This window comes from Ambystoma mexicanum, chromosome 3p (genome assembly GCF_040938575.1).
Source record: "Ambystoma mexicanum isolate Mex_15411 chromosome 3p, UKY_AmexF1_1, whole genome shotgun sequence".
NCBI lineage: Eukaryota > Metazoa > Chordata > Amphibia > Caudata > Ambystomatidae > Ambystoma > Ambystoma mexicanum.
In genome coordinates, this window is record NC_090925.1 from 486,357,819 (window position 1) to 486,383,423 (window position 25,605).

General features: G+C 44.6%; 1 protein-coding gene across 1 annotated transcript in view; it reads left to right on the forward strand.

Annotated features, from left to right (window-relative positions):
• The window catches only part of ATP9A (ATPase phospholipid transporting 9A (putative)), a 1,385,006-nt gene that overhangs the window by 335,614 nt on the left and 1,023,787 nt on the right, over window positions 1-25,605 (forward strand). The gene's annotated exons all lie outside the window — the stretch shown is intronic.

Consider the following 25,605-nt stretch of genomic DNA (forward strand, 5'->3'; position numbering starts at 1 on the left):
GGGCAACCAAGTGGGGGGGGGGCAGGGAACTGGGCCCGAGGTTCAGAGGGTAGCCAGGTAACCAGTACTGTGACAGACAGGAGATGAGCAGGGAAGAGGAAGAGAGAAGGCAGAAGCAAAGAGAAAAGACTTGAGCAGCTTCCGGAACCTGAGCTGGTTCTGCTCAAGTTTGAGAGAGGCAGGGAGGCTGTTGCAGAGGGAGGTGCCAGTCGAAGAGAGAGAAAGCTGCCTCTGTCTTTTTGCTTGGAAAAGCAATTGACCCTCAAGGAGTTGGAGGTGGAGTAGCTCGAGAAGGAAGATATTTCTGAAGCGAAAGCTGGAGATATATTGGTCCCAGTCCCCAGAAGGCCCTGTGTACAATGCAATGGGTCTTGAATTTGGGGGGCATAGTCCAAAACATCTTGAGTAACAGGTTGCAGACCCTTCCTTGTGGGATATTTCTACTCATTTTAAAATATGCCTTTCAAGAAAAGAAGACAAATACACAAAAAATAAGTGTTTAAGTTTAATTTATCCATAGTAAAGCTAGTAAGATTTAAAAAAAAAAAAAAAAATTGGGTGAAAGCAAGTTTGGTACCCACTGGTGTACGATATAGCCACAGCAGAGAGATGCTTGGACCGTGCCGTTCAACATGTCCCAGCACATTACCATAAGCTAGAAGGTGTTGATTTGCCCCTGCAGAGCAGGATAGACATTCGAAAATCTACCTGTGGCCGGAGGCCCTGGCAGAGCCCATATCAAAGTTCAGTTCCGAACCCTCTGCGGTCTAACCCCACGAGGCCACTGTCAGATTAAAGCCTTCATAGAACTCTGACAAGACTTCAGAGTTTATTGATGGTTATAAGTGAAAACTTGATACATTCTTTGAGGCATTCATTACACGTATTTAATCATTTGCAATGACTTGCATTTCAACAGAAATCGCAGGCATTCATTAATATATATTCCAACAAAACTCCCAGCAGTTTGTTTTTGGAAAAAATAAATAAAATAAAGCTATTTGAACAGACAACTGAAAACTCAGTGTGACTACAGTTATGGCAGTTAAACATTTGCGTAACACGTTTTATTAAAAAATGCTTTAAACAAAAATGTTAAGCATCGACTTAATCGTAATGCTGACATAGTTTAATATAGCGCTTCATGCTCGGTTCCTCCTGCTTTTAAACACTAAGTGTCCGTGTTATTACCCAACTCAATGTTAGTGTATCAGTCTCTGATTCTTGAAGCGCTAAATTGATATATTTCAGGACTCGGCCAAGGTAGGTTGCTCAAAATACAGATCTGACTGCTCAACACACCGAGATACCTTTCGAGAGTTCTAGTTGATGTAGTTGGGAAATCTCTAGGCTAAATATAACTTGCAGAAAGGATTGCGCATAATTCACCAGAGGAAGTTAATTTGTTTAAAGATGAGGTTGTTGTCTTCATTTTATTGGATAACGTTAATATGTTGGCTAGTTGTTTTTCAGAATGACCTATGTAAGCAGTTTCCATTGAAATAATGTATGTGTAATATTTTCCATGGTCCATGGAACATTGTGGCTATCATAGTTTGAATGTAGGAATGACTTGAACGTAAGACATTTGCAGGTCTATGAATCTTGAGTGACTTAATGACTCCAAGCATCCAGGTCTGAACACCCTTCCCATAGTGCTGGCCACAAACCCACACTACCACTGCAATGGGTTTAACAGTATTGACCATCGACTCTGGTGACAAACCGAAGCATGTGCAACAGGCCTTTTACACGTTTGATTATTTTTTCATGTTTATACTTGTCTCAGGCAAAGTAGCCTTCTAATGCCAAATTTGTTCATCTTTTTAAAATAGCCTTAGTAAATATTCCACCTATAGATACAACCATCTACACCTGTCGGTGTATTGCATCCCCATCAACCCCTAAACAAATGATCTTCGACATTTAATGCTTTTCACCATGTACTTTATTCAAACTTGAATGTGTTCACTTTTATTTTCACAGGTCCCCCCCCCCCCACTCCCGACCTCCCCCCACTCTCCAGGCCCCCTAAAGACACAGCGAAATTCTACACACAATTGATTTCAGTGTGAGGCCCTTTCCCTCCTTTGTTTCCTGCATGTTTCAGATGAAAACTGAGGGTCTCACTGCATTGCAGTCAATGCATGGGGATAGGGAGCCAGGTGGTGGAAACTGGGAGTGGGAAAGAGGAGCTGGTGAGAAACATTTCAAGTGTAAAAAAGGGCACTAGGTAATGTTTCAAGAGGATGCAATAGATAAGGACAATAGAAAAATGGGGATACCCAGATTCCTGTTTTTGTTTAGAACAAGCGAAGTGATACCCACAATGAACAGTGATTGCCCTGATAGCCAGACTGGTAAGACTGCCTGTTGATACTGTGGATCTTAAGATTTATCTTTGCCTTGGTTCTGACATTTGTTTACCATCCCAAGTACATTTCACCCATGGCTTTTGCAATTGACTGGAACTAGACGCTCTCCTGTAGCTATCACTAGTTGTTCCTTGCCTGAAGATATCCTTTTTATTGATGGATTCTTATAGGGCAACACTGCAATTTAATTTCCCCTCTGTTTACAGTCCCATCCCACAATTCTGAACAATAAATAGATTCTGTCATTTAAACAAAAATAAAACTCAATGTATTTAAAAGAATAAAGCAATTTAGACTAAGTTGATGTAGGGTAGCCAAAATCAATAATCACCAAAACTAATTTCCCATCAATATGAATCTCACTGTTAGCAGTCCATACAAGCATTCATTCTGAAATTGTACATATAGATCTATTGTACTCTAAAAGATACTAGGCACTTTAATATTTCTACGGCTTCTTGCTAAATAACCCAGTGCTTTACTGATAGCATTTCCACATAAGGCAGATGTGTTTAAAACATTTGATTTTCTTCACTATCAAGAAAGGTACTTGAACAATTCACATTTAGAGTACATTTACAATCAACCTGACTTCCCTGTATAAGTGTGGGGTTGTGGATGCGTTTGCTATGTTCAGGTTATTTAGTGTAAACAATGGTCAACTTAATTTGGCTCCCGCAGGTTTGCACTTGCAAATATTCTTGTAATCATCTCTCAATATATATGGGTGCAGTTTTTGCAATACTGTCTGTGACATTCACTAAACGGCAGTGTTACTTTCAGTGTGTGTGACTTTGAATATAGCTATTTATGCAGCTTTAAAATACACGTGTGTGTGCACTGCTTTCTAACTATTTACGTGTACAACTGTCAGTCTATGCATGTTTAGTATATCTATCTATATGTAGGTTTCAGCCTGCATGTGTTTTTGGGCTGGGGATCTAACCTTCTCCAGTAACATGTGCAATGTCAAAACCTCCCTTCCCTAACACATTGCACATGCGTTTATTTGTGTGTTTAAAGATAAGGGACTGCAGCGGTTTAACTCTTGGCACAATACATATTGATTAGAACTAATTCCTTATCCTCATTTTTATCCTGCAAGCCTGTGACTTGTGACTAGGTCTCCCCGGCTGCTTTAGGCAATAGCATTTCGCAACACTAGGTCTCAAAATGACTGTACATAGGCTTAAGGCACTAATTATACTCCAAAAGATACTTAATTTTACAAAGGCAATCCTGTATTAAAGTGGCACCAAAATGAATTCATTATTACATTTTGTTTATTTATCAATACAAAGTACGTTGGGCTTTAAAAAAGTATCACCTGACATTGTGTTCAATTTAGATGAAGGAACACAGGGCATTTTAATACCACCATCTATGTTCTTATTCTCAATCTGCATTCCCATTTATTTTCCCAAATTTACCCTAATCAATATATATGGACAGTTTGGGGGTTTAATGTACCTTTCAAAATGTGGCTTCCTATTTTGGAGAATCAGCTGGGGACTCAGTCAGCCCCAGATGATTCCTCCAGTAAACCCTCTTTACAGGTGGCGATCTGGAGACCAGTTTAAAAATAGACTGGTCATCCTTCTCTCAATGGACTGGTCTCCTATCCTCATCAGGTCAATCCTTCAAATAGTATCAGCTCTGCTTTCCCAACCCCAGTTCATGCCATCCTCCATGTTCATCTCCCCATGTCTATAATAATCGTCTCTAGAATAGCAAGCAAATATATATTGTTTAACTCCTCCCAATGTTTACAGATGTGTGGTTTTCCGGTGACCTGATTCACAAAAGGTGGTTATGGGACGGAGCACTCCTATTTAGAAAACGCCAATTTCTTTTTTGCTGCCTTATTTTGGTTCTGAACATGTGAGATTAATAAATCTAACATCAGGTTCTGTAAATCGGTGCGCGCAATTAGACGCTTGAATGATCGAACTGTGATAGTGAAGTTATATATATTTCTTGTTTTGCCCTAATCTTTACTTGACACGAAATGTTATTGTTTACATAATTTTGATAGATATAACTTCTAACTACAACATGTAATTTAGTTCATGGAGATCCAAGCTTGCATCGCGACGCAATGGTCTTTTAATTATGAAATATTTGATTTAATATTTTCCTCAATGTTACTTTCTGTTGCTGACACTAGCGGTGGACTCCTACATACTCCTTTTGCATGCAATGTCTATAAAGGCAGAATGTATTTTTGCTGTGTACAGAGTTCAATAACCTTTCTGTGACTTTTGTGATAATGCACGTTTTATGGAGCCTGGAATTGGATAGATAGTGACAGGTCTTTTGAAGTTCTTAATAAGCCTAGTTTCACATTAGAAATGATTTGTCTACTAGCTTGGGGAATCTTGAGTCTTCTGCAATGTCTACAACTTCAAAGTATTTGTTTTGGATGTTACAAGATTCAATTTTCACTAGGGAAACAAACTTAGGTACATGTGACCACTCTTTGATGAAGAAGTTCAACTTAAGGACTTGCATTCCCTTTTAATCATACTTAATGCTGCTTTGGCGTGGATCGGAAATCGCAATCACTTACAAGCGACCTTTATTTGATGTAAGTGTTCTTGGAACAGTTCGTGAAAGTCATGTGCTACCTTTCGAGTCAGTATTCGCCCTCTTAATTGGAGACACGGAACCAGTCCGGTAAGGGTTTTTAAATACAGCAATGGAAAATAAAAGTGTTCCTTATACGCAAGCACTTTGACTTGTGCTAAACATGCGCAGGAGACATTTTCTGTGTTTTAAAGACTTCCCACAGGAACAACCAACTTTTACTCGCTCCCACTTCTATGCAAGTGTTAATTGAGCTTGTTACAGTTACCGGCAAGGAGTTCCTTGTGAATTGGAGTATGGAGCTTCACTCACCGGCTCCAAAATGGGGTTTGTGAACACAGGACCAACTCAGAACATGCAGGTGATATATGCTCTTCTCTCGTCCCAACATCCCTTAAATGGTCACACTTCTTTGTGAACTGCCAGCCTTGTGCTCTTCCCCTTCTGCTACTACTGCCAACCTTCCAGCTCTTGCTCCAGCTCCTTCCTACTGCTCCTTCTTGCTGCAATCTTTTATGCCTCTCAGGTGGGGCAATTGACTTCAGGTGTAGACCCTAAGTGTTAATTGCCTGACCCTGGCAAAGACTATTAGGCCTACTTGCCTGCCCTTTACTTCTGCATGCCTCTTCAGCCCTCACAGTCCCTGAGGGATCCTGGGACATTTCGTTTATTTTAAGGAAGTTAGGTTTTCCCACATCTTTTGGTTGGCAAAAGGCCATCAGAAAGGAGGGGTTACAGGGAAAGTAAAAAAGAAAAGGTGTTCCTCCCAGTCTTCCTGGTCTGATTTCCCCATCCCATTTGATCCTCCCACACTGCACCACCCCCAGGGTCAGGATCAGAAACCGCCTGCCTTCCCCATGCCATATGAGAAGGGTAAGAAAAGTTCCTTAGGGAACTCCCATCCCCTGCACACTACCTGTGGCCTTAAGAAGCCAATGGTATAATCTAAAGAATGTAATTGTGATGAAGTTGATTTAACTAACAATATTAACATATAATAGAAAGTCAACCAATCTTTAGAATGAAGAACTCATTTAGCATCCAGTTCATTATTAAACAAAATATATTTAATTTTCAAGAAGAACAGCTTAACCCCATGCATTTTGAGAATCAATCATTTTCATTATGGGTGTCGATATTTACAGGTTCAGGAAATAATACTAAAAGAATAATTATAAACAAAATTACATAAGTGATCTAATAAACAGCCGAAGGTATACAATTATCTACCTTTTTTAGATGGAGGAAGACCCGAAGAGGGCAAATGAAAACCCCAGGGCAAGAAACAAATAGGGAACACGCTAGTAATGAATATTTCATCTAAGACACTGACATCAGCCCAGATTGAGACATTGAATTTAGGCTTATTCTATACCCCACACTCAACAGCAGTGGCTTTGAAGAGGAGATTAATCTCTTTAAGTTAGTCAGAAAGATTTAACTTAAAGTATTCATTGAAACATTTCCAGCGATTCAGGAGAGATCCAACACTTATGACTTTTTGGAGATGAAATCCAAAAGTTCCTTCCATCCCCAAGTCAACAATGCCTTTATTGATCTGTTTAAATGCAAAACTAGCAGTGATTTGAGGCGGATCAAATTTAGCTCTCACTCTAAGTTTAATCTATGTAAACATCAACCACGTTTGCTTAGAGAGTTAGCGGAGGACACAAGTATTGTCATGAAACCAGCAGATAAAGGAAGAGCTCTTGTCATTATGGACTCTAGCTTCTACAACATGGGCTGCTTAGAAGTACTGCAGGATCCTAGAACTTACTTGGAATTAGATCACGACCCAACAAATACCATCATGACGCTGATAGCAGAAACGATCAGCAGGACCCACGACAATGAAATGGATCACAACTCGTACCAAATATTACTTGATACAAAACATCCAATCATACCAGTGTTATATGCACAACCCAAAGTACACAAGAACCCCCAGAGATGCCATTACCAATAGTAGTGGGCACAGACAGTGTTTCCAATCCATTATGAATCAATCTATCTGGATTCAGCGCTTCAACCTTTGGTGATGCAACTTATCTCAAGGATACATCCCAATTTACGAAGTGAATTTCAATTCAATGAGCCCGATTTACTACTCTTTTCTCTGGACATCAGTAATCTATACATGTCCATCCCCCATGGGGAAGGGATTGAGGCTATGGAGTGATTTATGTTAAGGCAAGTCCAAATGCATAAGGCCTTTGCTATCAAACTGATCAATATAATGTTGTACATTAACTTTTTCAGGTTTGAAGGCAAATATTATCTTCAAGTCTCTGGTAACTTGATGGGTTCTGCTGTAGTTCCTACATATGCCAATATGTTCATGTATCACTTTGAGAACACATACATACTCGGCCAGTATCCTTGGACCTCGAAGGTATATTGACAATGTGTTTGTAATTTAGAGAGGAACAAAAACAGAACTTCTGGGGTTCTACGAATATCTCAATTCTTGCCATGACCATAGCAAGTTCACCATTGAGATTGGAGAACCACATTTACATTTTCTGGATGTCCTCCTAACTTACTCTGACAAAGTACTTCCGACCAGCATGTACAGGAAACCTACGGATGCGAATAATACCCTGCATTATAGTATTTTCCATCCAGCTCATCTTTAGGAGAATTTACCCTGCAGTCAGTTTCTTAGGCTTAAGAGAATTGTATCTGACCCTACTACATTGCATAAGGAGTTATGATCTCATGACTAATAAGTTCAAGCAAAGAGGCTACCAGCCAGAAATCCTAGACAAGTCAGTTCTCGGAGCAGACAAACACGGGAAGGAGGATTTGTTGAGATCGATGCCCAAGAAGGATAATACTAGAATGATACACACTCTTCGCTATTCTGTTCAGAGTCACCAATTTTCGAGGATTATTATGAAAAATAGGGTCTTAATAGACTCGATACACAGTGAAAGCAGACTGTCCTAAGAGACCAGTTCAGATAACTTTACAGAAGCCCAGGGTGGGGACATTCCCATGTCTTAACTGCCAACACTTTTCCAACATAATGAAAGGAGACCATGTGAGACATCCCAATTATGGGAAGAAGATCAAATTTAAAGATTATGCCACATGTGAAACTCGCAGTGTCATTTATGCCTTAAGATGCCCATGTGGCAAATACTATGTTGGTCAGACCATAAAATAGGCAAAGGGCAGGTGGACGCAACACAAGTCCAACATTAGAACATCAAACATCAGATCTCCGGTCTATAGGCACTTCTCTGAAATGAAGCATACGATGGCAAAAATTAGATTTGCAATTTTGGAAGTGATTCATCCTCATCCACGTGGCAGAGACCTTCAAGAGAAATGAACTCAAAGGGAGCGATTTTGGATATGCCAACTTGATGCTGTCTATCCCCTAGGGATGAATGAGGATTTTTACTTGGGGCCATACTTGTGAAGGGTCTATTACCTTATTGTTTCACTAAAGACAAATCTGACGCCATGAAAATGTGTTATGACCTAACATTCTTGAGTATGTTGATTAGTTAATTTATTACAGATTTTGGATCCGCGTGGTTGTATTGTATTGAGAAGCAAGATTCTGTTCTTTGTCCATAGATCCTGTCTAGTGTACACACTATTACATAATTAACCTTGACTCTGATGTCTAATCAAATCATAACTGATTTCTAGCAGGATGGTTATCTTAAATTGAGAAGCTAGATTCTGCTCTTTATCTTTTCAAGTGTATACGCCACTGTAGAGTTAACATTGATCACTGACATACCGTGAGCTATTTACATTGAGTATCATAAATAAGCAATGTTTTGGTATGTTTTCATTCTGTAACACTAATGGTTTCCTACCATAATTGGATTGCTGTACCTTTGTTATATGAGGTCAATGGGTTCTTCAGCAACATCCCACTGCAGAGTGACCTTATATGACACATTATTGATGTTTGGCTAGGAGCTGTTCTCCAGGTCGCCGCCAGCGCACCTTGAGGAATACGTGCAGAGGAAGAACAAGTAGGCAAGTACATTGTTCCACAAAGCACCCAGTAAGGGCAAATCCTTCCCGAGGAAGCCTACCAATGTGAGGGGCTAGTCGGGCCCTTGCAGTGGCAAGAAGGGTACTGAGCCTGCAACAGCTAACGGCCTATTGGCCGAGGGGTCCAAGTTCCTCCCAGTTCCACTGCCAAGGAACTCTCACACTGGAACTGGCTTTGCACTATTGCCAGGCCTACGCCTCAGGGGGCACATAAACGCAGCGCAGATGGCACTACCAGCCTCATGACCGAGGGCCAACAGCCTACCAGGCGCACACCTGAGGTGCAGGGAGGGACAGAGCCTACGCCTAGCAGCAAGGGCTCGGACAAGATGGCAGCGCACAGGGACAGGATGGCAGTCAGACCGGAGACCCGCAAACCCGATGAACCCCAAAGGCAGGAATCCTTGACTACCAGGCCAGAGACCCGGCCTCCCGTGAACCCACTAGGCGTGCAACCATGGCCATGGCAGAATGGGGGCCTCTTCCTTAGGTCACTTGGTGCAGAACCCTCCCAACAGTCTTGGGCCAAGCACGCTACACAGAAGCGTCTTTCTAGTATACAGCGGGAAGGCAGCAGTTCATGTCGCCGCTACTGGTCCCAGTCCAGGAGCGATCCCAGCCTGTCTTTGAGGAGCGTTTCTTTGACAAATTCCTAACGTCATGCATTCCCCGCAAATGGGAAACATTCTCAAGGGCATAAAACAAGAGATGCTACCGCCCAGGCTTCCTCAGAAGCCGGCGCCAGTGCAACCTACTTTACTGCGGCAGCTTGTGACACCCGTGGCTCTGATAGCCACACCTGCAGCACCCGCACAGCCGGTGTCACATGAACCTACGGCAGTCGACAAAACGGCCCCCATACACACAGGGGATCAGCAGGACACTGACAACCACAAGCTATTATTGGTTCACCCTCAGCAACTGTCATCGGTCATCGCGACATCTATGTAAGCCAAACCGCAGATGTCATCGGCAAGTAACACCACTTCTGCGCTCCTGGGCAAGGAGGAAAAGGTCCTGGAGGCCTACAGTAAAAATGTTTATTGCAATGCGGGTCTCCATCTTAGACAGGCCAGGGCCAATGCCATCCTGGCTGTGGTAAACCAAAGGCAGTGGAGGGAGATCACCGACCTCCTTCTGGATCTCCCTTCCCCCATGCAGGCATCCTTCAAGGCTGGCCTGGCAGAAGCCAAGCTAGTGGCCCAGGACATCATGGAGGCTACTGCCACCCACATTGATACGGCAAGGAAAATCGTCTGTGTGGCCACAGACATGAGAACGATGGCCTGGCTAAGCGCAACCAGGTTCAATCCTGACGTCCAGGAGAGAATATTAGATCTCCCTTTCGAAGGAGGCGATTTGTTCCACTCAACCACCGATGAGGAGCTGCCAGTCAAGAGCTCAGCTGCCAGGCTCATGACTGCACTCTACGAGCTGGGGTTCTCACCCAAGTTCTAGAAATAGCACCTCAAACTGACACAAACACTGGTATTATTGGGTCACTCAAAGGCAAATGGTGTTGGTGGCAACCACCAAGGCTGTGGTGGGTCACTACTTCTTCAGCACAACTGTAACCACAGCATGGTGGTCCAGCACTTCCTGGGTGTCATGGAGGCCTGTCTACTGGTGGTTCCCTACACCAGGCTATGGATGAGGGGGCTGCAGCTACATTTTTCGGCCTCCTAGGATCAGGAACCGGGAGATCAGACGGCAGCAGTCTCCATACCCCTGCATCTACACGAGGACCTGGAGTGGTGGAGGCATAAATGCAACCTGTGTGTGGGCAGACCGTTCAGTCCTCCCATAGCAGACCAAACCATTACAACAGACTCCTCCCTCCAGAGGTGGGGGCCACCCTGAGCGGCCATGCTATGCATGACCTCTGGTTGAGGAACGACCAGCAGAACCATATCAACTGGTTGGAGATGATGGCGATCTGGCTCGCTCTCAGGGTATTCCTTCCCATTATCAAGGGCAGAGTGGTGTGCATTCAGACGGTCAACTCTACCTGATTGTATTACCTCAACAAGCCCAGGGGCACCAGATCTCTGCCTCTGTGCAAACTGGCAATAGCCATTTGGGAATGGGCCATTGCACAGGACACCTTGATCTCGATAGTGCACCTTCTGGGAGAGTTGAATCTAGAGGTTCACAACCTCAGTCGGCTCGGCTCGGACTACTACGAGTGGCAGCTGAACAAGAAGGTACTTCCAGAGATTTTCAGAAAGTGGGGTCATTCCAGCGTAGACCTGTTTGCAACAGAGAGCAATCGAACATGCCAGCGGATCGCCTCCTTGGGTGGCCGGGTTCCATGGGGGATGCGCTGCAGATTCAATGGAATGGAATGTGGGCCTACGCGTTCGCCCCCTACCCTTCTTCTACACAAAGTCCTGGTCAAGATCAGGAAAACCCGCCAGCTGTCTCATTCTGATGGCTCCCCAGTGGCCGGCCAGGCTGTGGTTCTTGGATCTGCTGCAATTGTCAGAATGACCTCTGGTTCCCCTACCTCTTGGTCCGGACCCTCTCCTGGTACAGCAGAGAGGCATGGTGATCCACCCCTCCCCGCAGAAACTAGCCCTAGCAGCTTGGTCCCTGAGCAGGTAATGCTTCAACATCTCCATCTGTCTCGGGACAATCTAGAAATCATCCAACAAACCAGGAGTCAGGCTCCACGGAAACAGTATAAAAGCAAATGAACCAGATTTTGTTTCTGTGCCAAAGAAAACGGAGCGGACCCACTGACATGCACGCTAGACCAGATGCTATAAATTTCCACTTATTTTGCTAAATCGGGGGTCCAGGTGGACCGGTCTTGCTTTTCTTCTGGGGCTAACAAGACTGTACCCACTGGTCAAGTGCCCGCACCTGGTATGGGACCGGAACCTGGTTCTCAGTCCCCTGGCACACAAACCTTTTGAGCCCATGGCTACAGTGGACATCAAATTAGTTGCTCTCAAGACTGTGCTCCTAATGGACCTCACATCGGCTCGCAGAGTCGGCGAGATTCAGTCTGTAGTGGCCACAGAACCCTACACAGTGTTTCATCGACACGCAGTGGTGCTTCACACCCATCCGAGGTTCCTCCCAAACGTTGTTTCATCTTTACATCTCAACAAGGAGATTGTGCTCCCCACCTTCTTCCCTAACCTGGCGGAGGAAGCGGAAAGGGTGCTCCACTGTCTCAACATCAGACAAGCTTTAAAATTATACCTGGCCAGGACTAAGAACTTCTGCAGAACGAATGCCTTATTTGTCACCTTCGGTGGTTCAAAACCAGACGAGCAAACGTCTAAGGCATCTATAGCCAGTTGGATGGTTGCTGTCATTCACAAGGCTTTCTACATTACAATGCAGCTACAGCAATACACATCTATACATAATTGGGATGTTCAAGGTGTTGGGGTCGGGGAAAAGTCATTCTCGGTTATCATCTCACATAAATACCTTCTGAATGGTGCCCATATATCTTTAGAACGGTTAGTCACTTGCATAGATAGTACATACCGCTCTTTGCATTCGTTCACAAAAGACAGTTCTCGGAGGAAATCATTAGTCTGGGGGGCGCATGTGGCCTTCCAGCATTTTAGTATATAGCGTTTCGCCACAACACAAGCCACATTGAAAAGTCTTCTGATGGTTTCAGCCACCTTACCAATGCCTCCTAATAGATATTTCAGAGGGGCCATGGAGACCGGGATTTGTGTCATCTGCTCAACTATCTCAGCAACGCTACCCCAAAACACAGCAATCTGCAGGCATGCCCAATACATGTGAAATGCATTAGTGTGTGGGTTCCCACATTTCAAACATTCCCCCGAACAATTCTCAGTGAATTTGCCCATCTTGACTGGAGTATAATGAAGTTGATTTAGTAGCTTGAATTGGATCAAACGTAGCCTGGCATTTAATTATACTGCTTTAGTCAATTAGCAACATTTGCGCCATTGTTCTTCACCCAATGTCACACCCAGGTCAGTTGCCCATTGTTTTGATAGTGTTCGGGGATTTGGAATGTGTTTGTATTAGGGCATACAGATTGGAGACCCTCCCCCTGACCCCTTCTGCAGCAGTTATGGCACGTATACACTCATGTGTGGTAGGTTCTTCTGGAAATGTCGGCCACCTGGCCCCAAAAAGCTGCCCTCATGCGATGATATTGGAGCAATTGTAGCTGTCCTCCCCCAATTGTATTCACAAAATCATCCAGGCCCACGTGTTACCCTTCTGGAACATGTCCCACATCCTCAGCTTTTTGTCTGGATCCCATGTTTTCTGTAGTGCGTCGTCAAATGTAGGGGAGATTCCTGGGAAGTGCCAAAGAGGGGCCTCTGGCCCGTAAGGTACCTCTACACTTATCCTTCTATATATCATGTTCCATGCATGGACTGTAACACGAACTGGGTCATATCTACCAGAGCTTTTTTATCGAGTGCTAAACATTACAGATCTAAGATCAGTGGGGGATGCTGCAAATCGTTCTATAGGGATGTGTGTGGCGGAATCTTCTGGCCCATGCCAGTGCTTGGCGAATTGGGCTTGCGCTGTCAGATAATAGAGCTCGAAGTCTGGTGCTGCAATACCACTGCTCGAGTATGATACCACTAGTTTATCCCACTTTATCCTTGCAGCTCCCCCGCCCCATACAAACGAGGTGGCTATGGATTGTAGCTTGGAAAAAAATACCCTACCAGGCGACAGGAAAATGTTGCCAAAATAATATAATATAATAGTTTGTGGAGAACCACCATTTTCATGAGTGCTACCCGACTGTATAAAGAAATGGGAAGTTTAGTCCATAGAAGAAGTTTCACAGCTAACAGTTCTAGGTACGCTTCGTGATTATCCGCATATAGGGTTTGACTTTCTCTGGACACGATTTTATGCCCAGATAAACTCAGACAGGTGCCCATTTGAATCCACCACCATCTACTGGGCATTTGGTAACTGATGTAAGCGGGAAGAGTTCTGATTTGGAGTTGTTCATTTTATACCCAGAGTACTGTGTAAACACATGTATGTCATTCATAATGGGTACCAAATTTACCTCAGGGTGTCGAGTAAAGAGAAGGGTGTCGTCTGCATAAAGGAAAAATATTTGAAGAGGGCCAGTCATTCTAAGTCCCCTGTGTCCATGCTTTTTGCAAACAAATATCGCCATCGGTTCAATGGTCAGGCAAACAATATGGGAGAAAAGGGACACCTTTGTCTGGTACCCCTGCTCAAGTGAAACAATGCGGACAAAGTGTGGTTCATAAGGACTCTCGCACCAGGATTGGAATAAAGGAGTCAAACACATTTTAGAAAGTACAGGCCCAGTCCGAAACATTCAAGAACTGAAAACGATTCACCCAGGAGACCGAATCAAATGCCTTTTCGGCGTCAATTGCAGCAACTACTGCCTCTGCCTTTGGGGATATCAGTGCCATTACCCCGAATAGCCTACCGAGATTAAGGGCAGTAGATCGCATCAGGATGAATCCTGATTGGTCAGGATGTATTAATTTAGGCATGTTGGGGAGAAGCCTGGTCGCGAGGATCTTGGTAAAAATGTATGCATCTACGTTTATCAAGGAAAGGGGTCTGTAGGAGGACATGTCATGAGAGGGACGTCAGGGTTTCAATAACACTGTAATTATAGCTTCCCGTATAGAGTCTGGGAGTGTACCCAGGTCCATAGCTTCCTCCCATACTTCCCGCAAGATGGGGGCTAGTTTGTTGTGATATTCCTTATATAGTTCAATACCCAGGCCGTCTGAACCAGGAGCTTTCCCGGATGTCAGGGCTTTAATAGCGTTAACTATCTCATCCTGAGTGATCAGTGAATCCAGCAAGGATTTAGCTTCGGGGGGAGAGTACAGGAAGCTCGAGACTGTAAATACTCAGATATTTCCTGGGCTGATTTCTCATCCCGATTGGAGTACAGTGTTGTGTAGAATTGTGTAAATGCAATATTTATCTCTTCCCCTTGGGTCATCACCATTCCATTTGTAGCTCAGATACTAGCAATGGGGTTGCAGTCATTTTCTGCTTGCAACATGTTGGCCAATGATTTCCCAGCCTTATCGCCATCTTCGTATCGACGTGCCTGCATGGGGGAGGCCATATATTGTACCTCTATTTCAGCTAATTTATGAAAGTCATGTAACAATTTGTTAATGTCCGCCAAGGTACCCTTGTTATGTGATGTGCTATAGCTTTTCTCATATTCTCGTAGTTGGGACTCTGCCAGACTTAACTCCGCCCTAACTGATTTAAGCATACCAGTGGTTTTGGCCATAAGAATACCACGCACTGATACCTTGAAAGTTTCCCAAAGTGTTGCAGGACTGTTAACTGAGCCCTTATTGACGTTAAAGAATTCCTCAATCTCGATATGTTGGGTCTCAGATACGTTGGGATCTTTAAGGATAGCAGATGGCATCCTCCAGCGCTGTGCGCGTGGTGGAATGTCACGTAATTCGAGGCATAGAGAGACCGGGGAGTGATCCGATAGCGTGTGTGAATGAATGTCGCAGCTCGTCACTGAGTTCGAAAGCGGGGCAGTCAGGAGCCAGTAATCAATCTGGGGCTCAGAGTCATGTACCGTGGAATAATATGAATGCTGTTTATCAACTGGGTGCAGTGTTCTCCAGGCATCTATAAGAGGTATCTATAACATTATCTGATGAATAGTATTGGCTGCTTTTGGGGTGCATCGGATGACCTATCCTGTGCAGTGTCAAGAATCGTGTTGAAATCCCCTCCCCAAAATACCCAGGTCTCATCTAATGGGGTAAACGTATCCAGCACCGCCTGGTAAAATTCTAAATTGTCTATATTGGGCCCATATGTATTTACCAACACAACCGAATGACCAGCCAGCTCCCCCCACACCAGTACATAGCGCCCCAGAGGGTCTACTTTACTATTTGTGTATCGAAAGCCTAAGGATGGATGGATGGATAAGGGTTAGGACACCCCTGGCCTGCGTGGAGTATTCCGTATAGTATCAGAGTGGGCCCCAACCAGTGTTAAAGTCAGGTTTTACTTTCTTCAATGCCTGGGTTTCTTGTAACATTAGTATCTGCGGGTTGTGTCTTGCCACGTGTGCACCCACTTTCCTGGCCATGCCCGGATTATTAAGGCCCCGCACATTCCAGGTTTTCAGCTTAACCTTCAGCCCCTTGCCTCTCATTGTACTTCGTACCATTTATATTCAGCATCATTGTCACCATCTGCACTTGCATTACTGATTCCAGCACTGTTAACACCAACACAACCTTTGTTTTTGAACCGGTGCAGCCCCCCCACTGCCCACGCCGGCTCCTTCAATTCCGTCTCCCCTTCCTCCCACATTTCAGGTGGTTTCGTACTAGCCTCTGCTGCAGCCCTCAGGCTCCGGTCTTCACACCTCAGCCCTCGGTGCCCAGCACCCCTCCACCCGCGACAGACCAGCCAGATGCACAGGTGGACACAGACGAGGACGAAGACCCCGACACACCATCCTCAGCTAAGACCTTCCACGAACGACTTGCAGGGCTGACAGAGTAGTTGGCCATTCCTCAACCCGAAGTCGAACAGCCAAAGGCAGGAGTACTTGCCGAAGTCCTCACTCTACGCCCCACGGCTTTCCATGGCTTCCAAGAACGGAGGTCCAGGCAGCCTGAACGTTTACTGAGTCAGCACAAGTGTAAACAACAAAAGGGGGGAGTAAGGGCTTTTTTTCATTTCCCCTTTTCTGCAACAGCCTCAGAGGGAAAGAAGGCATTACGCGCCCCTTCAGGTCCACGTGTTTCCGGTGTGTGGCAGGCTTGCCCTTCACGCACAGTGTTTGGTGTCAGAAGTTTGCGGACCCCTGGATCCTCTCGGTAGTACACACGGGGTACTGCTTACCGATTCCCTTTCTCTCCTCCACTCCCACAGATTGGGAGAGCAACTCTGTTGGCAGAGATTCGGTCGCTCGTCGAGAGCCAGGTAGTGGAAGAAGTTGCAGCCTCCCAGCGAGGCTTGGGCTTCTACTCCAGGATTTTGGCCATACGGAAGAAGAACCAGGCTGGCCTGAGAGTTGTTTTGGACCTTACCACCCTCAACCTCTCCCTCCCTCTTCAAAAATTCAAGATGGTTACGCCAGCACTCATTGCGGAGGCATTGTGCAGGGGAGACTGGATGTGCTCCCTGGACCTGAAGGACTCTTCTCTACACGTCCCGATTTGGCAGCTGCATTGTTCCTTCATGCGGTTCAGGATCATGGGCTGCCATTTCCAATACAAGGTGCTACCCTTCGGCCTCAACTCGGTTCCCAGTGTGTTTACCAGACTCATGAATGCAGTGGCAGCCCTCCTCAGGGCCCAGGGCCATAATCTCTACCCGTACCTGGATGACTGGCTCTTCAGGGCGAAATCTCTGGAGGTGGTGCACCACACTTCCTCCACCCTTATGAGCACACTCCACGACCTGGGATTTTCGCTCAACCTCAAGAAGTCTCAGCTGCAGCATACGCAGAGACTGACCTTCCTGGGCTACAAGCTCCGAAAGAGTTTTCCCCTCGGAGGACAAAATCGCGGCCATCAATCAAGAGGGCCACTACTCACCACCTCACCCAAGAAGTGACATCAGCCTAGTGGTACCAGCATTTATTGGGTATCATGGCAGCGGTCCTGCTGGCCATACCCCAGAGCCTCAAGATAGATTACAGCTGCACTTCGCACCATCATGGAATCAGGAGCCGGGCTCCCAAGCAGAGCTGGTCAACCTTCCTCCTTCTCTCCACTCGGACCTCACATGGTGGTCCAGGAACTGCAACCTGCAGACGGGCAATCCCTTCTGGCAGCCGGCCCCGTAGGTCACCACCACAACGGACTCCTCGCTCGAGGTCTGGGCGCCACTCTGGGCAGCCAAAGTGTCCATGGAGTCTGGTCCGGCAGGAGCAGGGGTCCCATTTCAACTGGCTGGAGCTCAGAGCTTTCCTCCCGTTCATTGAGGGCAAGATCGTCCTCATCCAGACCGACTCCACCAGCATGTACTATGTCAGCAAGCAAGGGGTACCAGGTCCCCTCCACTGTGAATCCTAGTGTTCAGCATGTGGGAATGGGCCCTGGAGAAAAACATCTACCTTCCGGGGAGCCCAACTTGGAGGCGGACAGGCTCAGTAGACTGGAAGCGGACAAATACGAGTTGCAATTGAACGACCAGTTGCTACCTCCTTATTGTAATTTATTCTATTACCTCATGTACTGGACTGTCCCCTTCCCACCCCGCACTTTTCCTCTTCCCCTTCACTTGCGCGCTCTGAGTGATACTCCGCCTAATATGATCGCTGTCTTTATCTTCCCTCTGTCCCCCCCTCCCTTGTCGCGTCACGCCTTGAAACACTTGTGTATAGGCGTGTTATAAATGCCATATCATATCAATTTTTTTTACATGGTTAGGGAGGATTTGTGGTGACAACCCTCTGGCCTTGACAGATCCTCTCAACAAGATCATTCGGATTTGAAGGCTATTTCCAGAGATTGTGTAAAGGAGATTTGGTCCTTTTGAAGATCAGATCAGAGCGTAAACCATTTTTGCCACAGACTGAAAAATTGTGTTGAATCGAGTAAATGTCCTTAGCTTATTTCATTAAATCCCTACTTTGCGTTTAATTACTTAGCAAGATTTGGCTCTTGTGGATTATATACTTGCTCATAGAACAGATATTGTGGTGTTAACAATACAATCGGTTATGATTAGAAAGTTTATTCTCATCTCTGCGAATGAAATCAGACTAAAGGGTTTTGATATTGTATAACATGTGGACAATTTGTTAAATATTGGCTCAAGGCTGGAGGACTTCACATTTAAGTACAGTATGAGTAATTTGCAAATGGGAGATTTCTGGTGTTGGTGGTGTTGCCCCATGCCGTAAGGTAAAGTGGAGAAAGGGTGTCTCTCTAAGGGATGGAAATAGGAAAGACTGGTTCTGGATTTCATATGCGTTGCTCTCTTTGAGTAAAGTAGGCTGTCCCTCCTGCCCAGGCTTTTAGCAGGAAGGAGGGGATAAGTATCTTCTCATAGAATTCTAGAGGGCATGCAAAGTTGATGGGTGACCTATTATTGTGTCATTTCTTATGAACACATGAGATCATTATCATACAGGAAGCATGACTATTACAACAGGTTACATTAGATGGCTGTGGTACAGTGTCACAGCTGGCAACCGTGGGAAGTAAGGGGTGTGATAAATTGTTGGATGTCTTCAATTCTACCCGTGGGGGATCCCATTCCCATGAGGCCATGGAGGTGAGGCCGCTTTCTGATAGCCCACGTGGGCTATCAGCAGGAGGAGCTCATGGGAGCAGGGACGACTATCCAATGAGATTGCAGTATATTCCACTCAAACTCCCCTCACCCTCCTCCTCCCGACCCTCCTGCCTTGTAAACCCATGTCATGTAACTAAAATCTTAAGTACTGGGACGAGGAAGTATCTATTCTACCACGGGAGGACTATACGACAGGTACTAAGATGAGGCAATGCAGAAGCATGAAGAACACTCCTGGAACCACTAGTGAACATTGTAGTGGATCCCAAATTCCTATTGGTCAAGTTGCATTCACAATAGAAGAGGGAAAACAGGAGAGGAAGTTCAGCCCCCCCTGGAGGAGCCGCACACAAGTCCACAGTGCGGCAGAGAGAAGCAAGACGGACGGGGACGTGAGGCAGGAAGACGAAGCATCTCTTGAGGGTCAGAAGTGCAAAGACCCTTCTCTCTATTGGAAAGCAGCTGACTTAACTGAGGAAAAAGGACTGTGTGGTCCGTGTCAGTAGAGCAGCCCAGAGGGATACTGCACCTGCAAAGCCGCCGTAGCTGGATCAAAGTCTGCAGAAGGCACACCAGCTGGGACCCGCACCCACGAGAAGGAAAGTGTCATCTTCATAGTTGCAGTACTTGGCAGGTTACTGAACCAGGTCTGCCACACTACCAGTAGAAAATCCTACGGGTCTGAGCGCCACACCGCAAAACTGGAAGCCAAGCCTAAGTTGGGGAGAAGTGTACAAATCATAGAAAGAGGCCTGGCGAAAGGGAATCATTCCCCCTGGTATTGTGAACAGTGGCAAAATTGTAAAGAGGCCAGGGGAAGGGAGACAGTCCCCCTGGTATTATGAACTGTCAAGTTAAAAGCCAAGAGAGTGTGAGAACTAAGCCAAGGAAGGCCAGCGCAAGGGAGTCCTTCCCCTTGCATTGTGAAAACACGGATAGCAAGATACCTGGAGAAAGGAGGCGTTAAACAGGAGCCCAATAGTGAAGAAACAACTATGGCAGTAAGGAATGTTGATGTTTGATCTGGAACTTTACCTTTTGAGTTTGAACTGAGAACCTAACTGCCTTTTAGCATTACAACCTGGAATTTTGTTTTGTGCTTTGTAAAGGAATTGAGACCTGGTGAAAGGAGTCATTCCCTCAGCTAAAACTCCCACCTAATAATTGGAACTGTGATCCGTTGTCCAGAAGAAGGGAGACATTTTTCTGGACCAAGAAGATCCACTACCTCTCTAGTTTAGCTGTAAGGGACAGACGTATGTTTTTACCCATATTTTTGGATACAATTACTTCCATTTTAATCAGTTGAGTTTCAACATATTGTAATTGCTGATGACTTGAATGCACATTGTCTGATGGAACACACAATACAGGGGCAGTCTAGTTCAGACAAAATGAGTTATCAGCAGAAATTGAACAAGAAAGGGAAACTATGGGCTCAGTTGTTTGGTTGATTGGTTTTGTCATGACCACTGTGAAGGGGCACAAGTTGTGCCACAAGCAGGCTCCCACCAGAACCCTGAGGGCATTAAAACCACTGCAAAATGACTCCTGGAGCCAGTCCTGGCGCCTTTGGCACCAGACTCATATGTAGGAAGGAAGGGCTGTTCAAACTAGGTCCCATTTATGTACATGGGCCTTTAAATCCAACATGGAAACACCCGCACAGTCTAGTTCTAAGAACCAAGCCATGTGGTCTAGTGTTTTGGGTGTGGCAGGCCAGGAACTACTTTCCCTGGTACTACTTTACCTGGGCTATATAAACCACACCCTGACTGCAGAACACGCTTCGTGTTATTCTGCAACCAGCAGCGTGATGCTCAATGTGTCCAGCTCCTGGTATTCAGCATCTTCCTGTAGTCCTGCAAGAACAAGAACAAGATTATTCAGTCTTACTTGAGGAAACACCATCCAGCACTCAGCATCTCAACCTGGCTGCAATCTGTGAAAACCAAGAGAAGAAACATCACTCACCTGTGAGTACTAGCTTAAGGACTTCCGGCGAACCGCTACCACAGCTGCTGCTTGAACATTGCAACCTGCAATAACGAGAAAAGGAAAAACAATATTAGAACGCACGCGCTTCCAAAAACCTCGAATTCCATCAGTCTTACCTGAATTCCATCGCGCTACGCTGCGCTTCCATCCGGAGCACCACAGAAACCTCTGCAAAGGAAAAAGAAACATATTCAGGTTCGCTTTCAATATTAAACAACCACACAACGCTGTACTTACCTTAATGGATTCTGGAGGCCTGTTTTTCATCGCGCTCTCATCCACTCACAGCACCACAGCGGCCTGTGAGGAGAAGAAGAAGAAAGCACAGGTTAGCTTTAAAAGACAATAAAGGCGATGCGCTTCGCGCTTTCTCTTACCTAGAAACGTGCCTCTCCACCCGGCACGCCAGCATCAAGACCTTCGCACCTGAAAATAAGGAGATAAAGACATTAACAAATTCCCACCATAAACAGACCAAAGACTTACAATTACCAAACCTACCTGCCTACCAGCAGATTCGGGGTCACAGCAGGCCTGGGCCCAAGGAAGGCATACTGCGCCAGTGAAGCATCTCGGGCAGCTCGCCAACAAACATCAAGCGCCCCTGCACAAGAAACGCAGGACGGGTAGCTCACCCTACAAATAACTAAGGCGAGAAAAGAACCCAGTGGGAAGGAAATCGGTCAGAGGGAGGTGGGAGATTCACCCATTAGAGACAGTTATCACAAATCCTCCCTTCTGTAATTGCAGATTCATTATTCAGCACTGGGCAACTGCGCATCCAGGGTTCCAGGTCTCAGAGCCTTCCAGAAGCCCCCGGGGATATCAGATGAGCGTAAGAGGTTTCTGTTTAGAATAAATGGAAATATGCACAGAGATAAGGGAGGAGGGAAGACCTGGCACAGAAATATCCAATAGTCAATTATTGACTATATCTACACCTCCAAACCGATGTTCAGGTGGTGTAAATATTTTGAGGTGATCCTCTCAGACTTCAGTGCTCATAGCATGCTTACAACATTTGTGGACAACCTTTATAAGGTTCCTAAGGGAATATGGTACCAAACACTGAAATTCATAATCAATGTAAATATATTAAGTGGTACTCCTAAATATAATATTTTGAATTTTAACATGGCTATTAATGAGTCATTTGATTTTACTAATTTTGATGGGAAATACTGGTTCTTTTCTCCGACTTGGTTCCCAGGTTTTATTTAAAATATCATTGAACAAAAAATATATAGACTGCTGATTTTGCGCTTACCACATAGTTTTAATCCTGTGAAACAGGCATATAAAAAACATGAGAACCCAAATAGCGGGGGTTAAAAAGAATGGCCTCCATGATGTGGCTAGAAAAGAATGTTTGGGTAAAATCCGGCAGGGATATAAGAATAAAATACGAGCACTGAGGGGGATCTATAGAACAACAAGATGCAGAATTAACGCTGCTCTGCTCACCAAGTCTGGTTTGAATTTTTTGAAAATATTGGCATTTAAGAAAGTCACAATTTATCCAGGAAAATCCCATATTGGAATGTGTTTGGATTAATTATTACTCCCAGCTATATGCTCAAAGAGGGAATAAAATGTTCCTTTGTTTTGATGTCTGCCACATGGTGTTTGAATTCTGAAGTAGAAGTTATTTTGAGTGTAATTAAGAACTGCAATAGTCCGAGAGCGCCAGGCCCAAATGGTCTGTGTAATAAGATCTTTAAAGAAAATCTGCTAAAATGGGCCAGTATATTATATATATTATTCGGACAAATTCTTGTAAATGGGAGAACTGCTCCTTCATGGAAATTATCTACAATTGTTCCGATTTACAAGAAAGGTGAGAGATTTGACCCAGCAAACTATACGCCCATTGCGCTCTTGGATGCTGATGCAAAAATGTTCTCCTCATTAATTCTATGTGACTTAAATCAGTAGGCAAAAGAAAATAACATTGTGAATCGTTTCCTTGCAGATGCTTGTGCAGGGATGGGGACTTCGTTGAATGGGTACATAATGGACAAAATCCAACAGTTAGCCAAAAGGTCATCTATTCCAACTTTTATGGCCAGTATTGATTTTTCCCTGGCATTTGATAAAGTGAATTGGGGAAAATGATGATTGAAGTTCTTAAATTTGGGGGCTGCCTGACCATTTAATAAATATATTTGTAGTACTGCACTCCATTGCCAAACTACAAGTCAGATTAAATTTACAAGGACGTGCCTCTGATCTCATTGAGATGAGCAGAGGGATTAGGCAAGGTTGCATCCTTGTTCCTACTCTATACAACTTGTACATGGCGGAGGAGGTAAGAGCACTGGCCGATTCTGCTTTTCTCTCAACCAAGGTTAATAGGGTCAAAATTATTGTGTATCATATGCGGATGACTCGATCTTGCTTGGCTCTACGGAAATTGGGTTGCAAATATTGTTGCCTGCATTCCAAAAGTATACTTGAAACAACAATCTTGTTATCAATACTGCAAAGACATATTTTCCAGGGCAAAAAAGACTAATACACGTGGGTATAATTAGCAGCTACTTAATAATAGCATTGAGACTGTGAATGTACTGAAGTATTTGGGTTTCAATGTGACTCTGCAGACTAATCGACTGGCCTTATTGATATACTTAAAGGCAAGGCTCTTCAGATGCAAGCCCAAATGAAGTACATGGATAAAATGTGTGGAAAACTCTCATTGCCCCAGATTGTGACATTTTATGAAGGGAAGGTATTGGCACCATTGTTGTTGGGTGAGAAAATCATCATTGCTTGGTGGGATAACAATAAATCAATACTATTTTTCTAAAATAGAAGGGTTATTATGGAGATATGTATTAGGCATGCTGAGTTGTGTCCTCATGGGAGTATTTTGCTTTGAGTTGGGTTAAATTCTATGAATTTTCGTTTTTTATGGAGAACAATTTTATGTAAAAATGGAAGATGGATGACTATTAATTCACTATAAGAAAGTCTTATGGTGTGATATGAGTTTTGTGGAAAAATGGGATAAAATGTGTGCCGATAAAGATATGTCTTTTAAATGCGTAATGGAAGATTGAGGTAGAGCAAAGAACATACTGAAACAGGATTGGTGTGAAACATGTTATAAGATCAAAGTTTTGAAATTGTACTCTAATGTAGCCATTGAAAAGCAATACATTGGGGGAGAGTAGTGCCTATTTGATGCAATCACTCTCCACTTTTTTAAGAAAGACGTTATGAAATGTCGTTTTAACTTGTTGGAATAATGTGCATCTGAGCTAATGGGGAGTGGAAGAATTTGCTATGCAGGTTTTGTGCAATGTTTACTGTGAGTATTAATCACGTTGTCATGGAATGCTCTTCCCTTGAGGATCTGCGCACTCTTTGTTTCAGTGATTTTATTCATGATAATTCATTTGTGTTAAAGGATAACGTGTGTGCTAGGATTATTTAAGGTGATTCTTTGAAACGAATATATTACCTGTATGCTTATTTTATTTTACAGAGAATTTGTTTTATATTTAAATTGTTGTAAATTAGATCTCCATTTATTTATTTGAAGATAACGATTTTTCTATAGAAAAATGTTTTTACATTTTTGTGATGTTTGATTGATTTGTTATTTATGATGTGCCTATACACAAGTGTTTCAAGGCGAACAAAGCAAGGGAGGGGGAACAAAGGGAGGACAAGACAAACTATCTTACTAGGCCAAGTGTCATTTAGATCATGCAAGTGTGCAACAAGAAGTGCAGGGGAGAGGGTACAGCGAGAAGTGCACCCAGAGCAGTAGGGTCCTGAGTTAGGTGCAAGGAATGCTGGGACTATAGGGGGCAATCCCAGCCCGGCAGTGCACGGAAAACCAGGCGGCAGTGCAAGGTGGGCCATGCGGCAAGTACAGGGGAGAGGTTAGGGGGGGGCATGGTGTTGTGTAAGACTCAGAGGGCACCTAGCAGCCAGTCAGCAGATGAAGCAGGAGCCAGGGTAGGTTAGCAGGGGAGAGGGAGCAAGAAAGAAGAGGAGGAAAGGAAGGTCTTGAGGAGTTTCTCGAACTTACGGAGATCCGAATGAATGCAGAGAGAGGATGGGAGGACATTCCAGAGGGAGGCACCTGCAGAGGCAAGAGATCTACCAACCAATTCTCTGCTTGGAGGAGCGACTCACCCGCAGAGGATTAGAAGTAGACGAGCGGAGGGCTCTAAGAGGAAGGTACTTGGGAAGAGAGAGTTGAAGGTAGTGAAGACCACAGCCCCAGAAAGCCTTGTGGAAGATGCAGAGGGTCTTAAACTTGATCCTTGCAGCCACAGGGAGCCAGTGGAGGGATTTCAGGGCCAGAGAGATGCAGTCCCTGGTCTTAAGGTCA